We start from the raw sequence: 7,183 nt of genomic DNA on the forward strand, positions 1-7,183 counted from the left end.
ACCCAGAGCTGGGCGAGTTTCACACTAAGGAGTGTCAAGTCCTGGGGGTTTGGAATCTCTGGATTCAAGAAGAGATGAGTAAATCCATTCATGAGCAAGTGATGTCACCTTGCTGCCTGCAGGACCTCAGGGACTGTGGTGAGATCCCAGACAGACCCTCCAAGCTCAGTTTGATCCCAGCAATGAGGGGAATCTCACTCCCCATGCCAGGCTGAGCCCAGAGCCCAACCCATTCATGAGCAAGTGATGTCACCTTGCTGCCTGCAGGACCTCAGGGACTGTGGTGAGATCCCAGACAGACCCTCCAAGCTCAGTTTGATCCCAGCAATGAGGGGAATCTCACTTCTTGTGCCAGGCTGAGCCCAGAGCCCAACCCCAGGCAGGAGCAGAGGGAGCACAGAGCCTGCACTGGAAGATAAAGTGCTGCCAACAGCAAGGAAGGTAAAGAGATGGAAGCACAAGAATTTCGGGTCTGTGTGGTCAAGGAGACACAAATTCCTGGTGATCAGAAGGAGCTGGAGATGCCAGGACAGTGAGGATGTGCTGCACTCCCCAAAAGCTGCTCCCCTCCTCCTCTCTCCCACTGCAGCCACAACTGCAGGGAGGTGAAGATGCTCCCTGGTTGTCCAGACTGATCCACACCTTCCTTTAGCTTTGTGCCCAGCCTGGAGGGGATGGAGGGACACTTCCAAACCCCTTTGTCCCCTGCAGCAGCTCAGATCCAGCCTCCACATCCTCAGCAATGCTTTCCCTCAGCAATCCAGCTGCTGGGTGTCTCCACAGCCCTGGCTGATGGAAGAAGAACTGCTGCTGAATTCCTCATCTGCAGCAAATCCCAAATTTCGGTGCAGTGCCTTTGGAGCCCTCCCAGCACTGTGGGTCCCAAGGGACTGGGCCTGGCGAGCCAGAGGTGGCAAATGCCCAAGAAAGGAAGAGCCCACGGAATTCTTGTTCCTCAAGGCTGACATTCAGCAGCAGGGACAGGTTTTCCTCAGCACAGCACTCAGGAAGTTCCATTTTTTTGGCAGCAGATTTGCTCCAAGATGTATTTTTGCTTCCTGGCGTGTCCTTTGCTGGAAGCAGGGACCTGGAGGAGGGGGAATGGTGTGACAGCCTCAGGACTGGACCCAGCACCAGCAGGAGAAATTCTCTTTTTTGGAACTGTTTGGCTTTGATTGCTCCAAAGGATCTTCAATTATTGCAAACAGGTTTCAGCTCCTGGCTCGGTGTTCCAGCAGTGGGGTCACAGCTGTGGCCACATGGATCCAGCCAGGTGAGAGCATTCCCAATGTGCAGACAGAGCAGTAAGAGACTGCTCAGGAGCTGGACTTGATCAGCCTCCAGGTCTCTTCCAACTCAGGATGTTCTGTGAGTCCAAGATTTTAAGCTGAGCTTGCCCCAGATCATGGCAAAGCAATAAAAGGGTCAGGGAGAGGGAAGACAAAACCAGGAATCTCCTGGCAAAATCATCTCCCAGCTCAGCCAGAGCTGAGGCACCAGCCCCAAACTGCCCCCTTGGCTTCCCTCTGGAAGCACAGCCTGGGAAGCACAACCAGGAACAGTCACAGTGCAGGGCTTGGGCTGGGGGGGGGACAGCAGCAAGGCTGGAGCAGCTCCAGATCCCCCAGAGTGGGGTGGCAGGGGGGGCACAGAGGGCACTGGGGTGGCAGGGGGGGCACAGAGGGCACTGGGGTGGCAGCAGGCAGTGCTGCACAGGCAGGGGGAGGATGAGGCCCAGGCAGACTGGATCCTTTCCAGGAACCCCAAAGATTCACTCCTGGGTCTGCTTCCCTTCCTGGGTGACATCTGGAGAGTCAGAGCCAAAACTCCTGGGGGTGGCAGAGGCTCATCACAGGTGATGCTGAGCTCCAGGGGCTGTGCTGCCATTGCTGAGGCTGCTCCTGAGCCAGCCCTGCCCTGGGCAGTGACACAGGTGACACTGAGGCACAGCCAGGCTTTGCTTTTCCACAGCACCCAGCAAAGAGCAGGGGACAAACTCCTCACCCAAGGCTCCAAAGGGTCCTGGAATCACAGAATTGTTCAGGTTGGAAAAGATCTTCCAGATCAGTGAGTCCAGCTGTGAGGTGACAGTGGCCAGGCCACCCTGACAGCTGTGATGATGCAGAGCACATCATTCCCAAAGGATCTGTCCCTCCTCAGCACGCAGGGAGTGCCAGGTGCCAGCAGGGAGGGTGACACAGGTGACACAGGTGACACAGGTGACCCAGGCCTGTGTTCCATGGGATCTCTGCATTGGTTCCTTCTCCAGGAGGAATCCTGGGAGTGCCCTGGGCACCACCCAAGCCAGGACAGGGATGGCAGCTGAGTTTTCTTCCTGGATCTCTGTGGTTGGAGGTGAAGGGAGGCACAAGAGCTCCAAGGGGCACCAAATCCTGCTCCCTCTGCAGGAAAGGATCTGATCAAAGCAGGGGGGTTAAAAGCTTCTACTTGAATTTCCTCCTCTCTCTCTTTCACCAGAGATTTCAACAATGGGGGAGAGGTGATTAGGAAATGAATTAAGGCTGCTGCCCCTCCAGCAATCACTCATTTACAGTCTCCAGAGGCCCCAGCACTCTGCTGTGTGCTGGGGCAGAAGCTGGAGCTGCCCAACTCCCAGCTGCAAAACATCTGGGTTACTGTGCTCCTGGATTCCAGGACATACACTGTGTTTGGCTCCTACGAGAAGCTACTGGATGTTCCTCTCACCCTCTGAGCATCCCTGCCCTTCTCCAGGTTCTCCTTGTGCTGCCAGACCCTCAGCAGGACACACCCTGTCCCACACAAAGCAGAAATTCCAAAATGCCCCCAACTCCCAGGGCTTCCAGTCCCTTCCCAGAGGACAGGGAGGCAAAGCCAGACCCCAGAGGCTGCACAGAGGCTGCCATGGAAGACACAGCCAGGAATCCACAGGACAACTGCACCTGGTCCTAAACCTCCCCAAGACTGCCCAGGATGAGGCTCAGAACTGAACCTGCAGAGGGAGGAGCTGCTGCAGCCCCTGAGCCCTCCAACACTCCCAACCCTGCTGGGCCCAGGCAGCAGGAGAGCCCAGGAGGGCACAGGGATCCCACTGCCCCCAAATGCAGAGCCCAGGAGGGCACAGGAACCTCTCTGACCCCAAATCCAGAGCAGCTCTGTGACCCTGGGGGCTCCAAGGGGCTCCTGACTGCAGTGAGAGACTCAGCAGGGAGCACTAGAGGGGCTCCAAAGACAGTGCTGCCCCTCTGAGCACCAGGGAGGTGTTTTCCAAAGCCTGAATGTGATTTTTTTCCAGTCATTTTGCTGTTGCAATCCCCTTTCTACTGTAATATTTTTAATTGGTGCTTGGCCCGGCCTGAACCAGACCAGCCTGATTTCTACTTAAATGGATCCTCCTTCTCCTCCTCACTTTGTGCACTTGGATAAATAAGTTTTTTACAAGTTCATTGTGCATTGTACAAACTAAAACCAAAGGAAACCAAGCATAGGAAACTCGGAAGTTTTCATCACAGCTCTATAAAATCAGCCCTTCCTGCACACACGGCACCGAGTCACGACGCAGGGGGACAGTGACAGGGTCAGGTCAGGGTGTTTTTGTGAACTACCATTCAAGAACCTACTCCAAAGCAAAGGAACACAAAAGCAAAATGCACCTTGTTAATCCATGTACACGGCCAAGCCGGGTCAGAGTCAAGTATCAAACCCCTGCCAAGGAAACGCGTTGTGCTTGGAAGGAAAGAACAACGAGCTGAGCAAACTCTGCAGCCTGCAGCAGGACAGAAACACAAGGTTCAACCCTCTCAAAGCTGGGAAAGGGCTGCACCAGCACCAGCCAGCACACACCCTGCTCAAACACCAAGGCCAGCCCCAAGAAGCGTTACCAGACCAGCTACCAAAATTCACAGTGACCCCAGCGCCACCAAATGGCCCAGGGAAGGAGTTTGGATGGGGCAGGACTTGGATTTCTCCTGTCCCAGCTGTGCCTGCGTGGGCTGTGCCTGCCCAGGCTGCTCCAGAGGGGAGCACAGAGCCCTCATTAGTCACAAACTCAATTAAAACCCACCCAGGTAAAAAGGGCCTGGCTCAGTCTGAACCAAACCCCGGGGGGAGAATTCCCTCCTCTGTCAGCCCTGGCTGCCAACCAAGAGGAGTTTGGGACAGGAACACAGGCAGGGGAATAAATAATCTGCAGACCTTTAAAAACTGGGTTTGGCATTGGTCAACCCCCCAAAATCAGCACCAAGGATTCAAACCAGAGGCACAGTTCTGACGGACAAAATAGCACCGAGGAGGCTCTTTTACATCTCTGCTGGTGTGCCAGTCCTTTAGTATTCAGAGAATTTAATAATAATAAGTTGTATTTATGAATCTAGGTGGAATAAAATAAGTCAAAATTGTTTTCACTTTAAAAAAAAAGATAAATACTTTATCTAAACTATCAACAATACAAACTGGAGCTTTAAGCATTTCTTTTGCCTTATTTTTTTTTTTTGCCTTTTTTCCTTTTTTTTCCTTTTTTTTTTTTAAGTCAGATTCACAGTAAATGTTTGCTCTGTTGTTTAGGTCTTTTTTTATGGTTTTTATTTTGTCCAGTAGTAAGAGTAGAAACCCCTGCACAGGCCAGGTGAGCACCTTTCAGTGGAAGCCGAGTGAAGTTGGTCCACGTTGTCCTTGCATAGGTCACATTGGGTTGAGGTAGAAATCCTAGTTACCTGCACAACAGGAGGAGAGGAAGAGACTCATCTAAATAAAAGGCAAAAATCTGCTGTGTTCTTAGATGTGTCAATCATTCCTACATTGCTCCAAGACCTCCTCAGATGAAGCAAATCTTGACCCAATCCCAATTAGAGGAAAGGATGGATGTTCCAAGGGACGTGTGGCCCCTCCAAATGCTGCAGCTTTTCAAGCTGTGGCTGTTGTTGAACTCTGTCCTATGGGACTGAAATCAAGTGAGGGGAAAAGAGTAAAGAAGTATTTCCCCCCTCAGCATTTCACCTTTTTATAGTAAAAGTTAATCTGCTTTGAGTTTTGTTATTATTGTGGGAGAGGACATTATGAATCATAGAAAGGTTTGGGTGGGAAGGGACCTCAGAGCCCATCCAGTGCCCCCCCTGCCATGGCAGGGACCCCTCCCACTGTCCCAGGCTGCTCCCAGCCCTGTCCAGCCTGGCCTTGGGCACTGCCAGGGATCCAGGGGCAGCCCCAGCTGCTCTGGGCCCCCTGTGCCAGGGCCTGCCCCCCCTGCCAGGGAACAATTCCTGCCCAAGATCCCATCCAGCCCTGCCCTCTGGCAGTGGGAGCCATTCCCTGGCTCCTGTCCCTCCAGGCCTTGTCCCCAGTCCCTCTGCAGCTCTCCTGGAGCCCCTTCAGGCCCTGCAAGGGGCTCTGAGCTCTGCCTGGAGCCTTCTCTTGTCCAGGTGAGCACCCCCAGCTCTCCCAGCACAGAAGCAAAGCAGATTATTTCAGTGCCCAATTCCTGGTTCCAGCCCTGCTTCCCCAAGGACTGAACACATCTGAACCCATTTCTGTTCTCACTGAAATCAAGGGCACTGCTCCAATACCTTGGCTTCAAGTCACAGGGCTTGGGATCACAACCACCTCTGGTACCATCAGTTCTGCTCCTGTGCTCCACAACCCAGCTTTGACACCCAGCTATTTTTCTACCAGTCCCTGTTGTGCTTTGCCTCTATTTTCAGTGTTTTTCAGTGACAGGGACTGTCACACCTGATGGATCCTAGTCCAGCATGGTCTCAGTTCCAGGTAATTCCAACAGAGGCTCTCACACTGTCCTCACACACAGACCCCAAACTGACCCTCCTCATCATCCCCATCCTCTCTCTGTTTGGGGTTTTTTCCACGCCCACCTCTCTGCTGGCACACAAATCCCTTCCTCAGCCTCCCTTTCCTGCAGGGAAGGACCTGGCAATACTTACGTGCCTCCCAAAAGCCTAACCAGGGGTTTGTGGTGTCTGAGGAGGAATTTGATGAGGAAAACACTACACACAATGCACAGAGGCTCTCTCAGGTGTGTTGTAATCGAGTTTTATAAGCAGCAAAGTGTGTTCAACCACGTTTGTAGCTTTGGTACCAGTGGACAGCAACAACATCACAGACCTACAAGGAAAGCAGGGAGCCAGCTCTGGGGCTGGACACACTGGATGCACTTGGCAAGCACGAGTTGGTACAGCAGGATTGCCACAGAGGGTTTGCATGAACCACAGGACCCAGCTCTGTGGTGGTACAGTTTATTCTAGAGACAGTTCAATAAATACCTGCTGCAGGAGAAATGCACACAGCCTCCAGAATCTCCTCCAGCCTTTGTGGAGAGTGGAGCCCACTTCCCCCTGCACATTCCCTGTGCTCCCAGGGCTTGTGAGCAAAAATAAAAACATCTGCTGGGGCTGTTCCTGCTGGCCCTGGCAGCAAGTCCAGCACAGGGAAGTGACAGGGGAGTCACAGCCCTTCTCTGCTCCCTGTGGTTGTGTTTCCAGTGATGCAGGGGACACTGACTGCACTGCAGGCACAGGGAATTTGCTCTCCAAGCAAAGCTGAAGGTTATAACCTAGAGATTTTTAACTTTATCATTATTCAGAGCAGCTGTTGTTGACTGGCAGTTTTTACTGACCACCACATTGTCACACAGAGTCACAAAGAGGCACCTTTGGGCACCTCAGTGCTACAGGACTGGTTTGGGATAAACAGGCTGTGCAAGAGTGGAGGGGGATCAGATGGGCAACACCCACTTCCAAAAACTGTATAAAACCACATGGAAAATAGACATTTCCTCCTGTGACTACCTCCAGAAAGAACATTTTCTCTTCCTATGAAGAGACCTCAGCCTGAGCATAACCCTGAGCCAGAGCAGTTACCCCTGTGAGCACTCCTTGTCGAGAAATCCTGACTCCCAGAACAGAGAGCACCAACACGTCCCATCCTCTGCGAGCAGCTGATTTGCTCCCCACATTTTAGAGACTTCAATCCCCACATTTTAGAGATTTCAATCTCCACATTTTAGAGTTTTCAATCCCCATTTTAGAGACTTCAATCCCCACATTTTAGAGATTTCAATCCCCATTTTAGAGACTTCAATCCCCACATTTTAGAGATTTCAATCCCCACATTTTAGAGATTTCAATCTCCACATTTTAGAGATTTCAATCCCCATTTTAGAGATTTCAATCCCCACATTTTAGAGATTTCAATC

The 7,183-nt window shown here is 52.2% G+C and overlaps 1 protein-coding gene across 1 annotated transcript in view; it reads right to left on the bottom strand.

Annotated features, from left to right (window-relative positions):
- Positions 1-285: 285 nt before the first annotated feature.
- The window catches only part of DOT1L (DOT1 like histone lysine methyltransferase), a 73,346-nt gene continuing 66,448 nt past the window's right edge, over positions 286-7,183 (bottom strand). Inside the window, 1 exon segment of the mRNA XM_031062223.1 lies at positions 286-4,691. The gene's annotated coding sequence lies outside the window, so the exon portion shown is untranslated.

The sequence above is a fragment of the Geospiza fortis genome, unplaced genomic scaffold, assembly GCF_000277835.1.
Source record: "Geospiza fortis unplaced genomic scaffold, GeoFor_1.0 scaffold254, whole genome shotgun sequence".
Lineage (NCBI taxonomy): Eukaryota > Metazoa > Chordata > Aves > Passeriformes > Thraupidae > Geospiza > Geospiza fortis.